This window comes from Protopterus annectens, chromosome 10.part0 (assembly GCF_019279795.1).
Source record: "Protopterus annectens isolate FY-2018-M chromosome 10.part0, PAN1.0, whole genome shotgun sequence".
NCBI lineage: Eukaryota > Metazoa > Chordata > Ceratodontiformes > Protopteridae > Protopterus > Protopterus annectens.
Window position 1 is genome coordinate 384,644,758 of NC_056744.1, and position 930 is coordinate 384,645,687.

The window sequence follows — 930 nt, forward strand, 5'->3', positions numbered from 1 at the left end:
GTCTTCTATCCAATGGCTGGAGCAGTGGTGAGGTAAATGGACCACTGACTTATAGGAGGGCAGAAAGACATTGCTGAGATGGAAAGATAGTGCTATAATAAAGGACAACAACAAGAGCCCCTTTGAAAATACTCATCCGTTCAGACCCAGGGCTAGAGTATCTATCTAACCTTTACTTTTAAGTAAAGTAGGTAAGGAGCAAGGTGGTGGACCCACCTCAATACCATGGATTTCGTTGTCTGTCCACATTGCATGCTCAGCAGTCATCTGTTCTGACATATCTAGAAACAGCACTTGAAAACATATCATTATCCATAATTGACAGAATTTAATCTATAATGTACCATTCAGTCACAGAAATGTTTAATATCCAAAAATCATGGTTCAAAGATAAACTTTCTCAACAGGTATTTTTGCTCCTGGCATTAACCCAAGACTTATAGAACTACTCTTTGTATTCCCAGTAACTTAATATTTGGTCTCAGTAGTTCAACAGGTAGCATGCTTATGTTTTGGTGCAGGACATTGTGGGTTCTATTCCAACACCAGGTAGTTATATTAATGTTGTGCTTGTTTGACTTGACAGCACATATACCAAAATTGGAATGATACAGAGATTAACATGGCCCCTGTTTTAGGATGACACACAAATTTGTGAAGTATTCCATATTGAAGGTTGGGCTTTGGTGTAATGGTAAGGTGTTTACCTCTCAAACACAAAGTAGAAAGTTTGATTCTCACCTTTAAAAGATATTAGCTAGGCGTAAAATGACCCATAAAAGCAGCTATCCTAGTAATTACCTATGTACTAGTGTATAGTTCAGTAATTCAATACATCTTATACTGTGACGTCACAATGGGCAAGCTGCTTTCCTCAATTCAAAATCATGTACATAGTTTATAAACACTTATGAGAACAAATTATTTAGA

The 930-nt window shown here is 37.0% G+C and overlaps 1 non-coding gene across 1 annotated transcript; it reads left to right on the forward strand.

Annotated features, from left to right (window-relative positions):
• The first annotated feature begins 566 nt into the window (after positions 1 to 566).
• Positions 567 to 674, forward strand: LOC122814653. The gene has a single exon (XR_006366860.1). It is a non-coding gene; the product is annotated as a U6 spliceosomal RNA (small nuclear RNA).
• Positions 675 to 930: the final 256 nt, after the last annotated feature.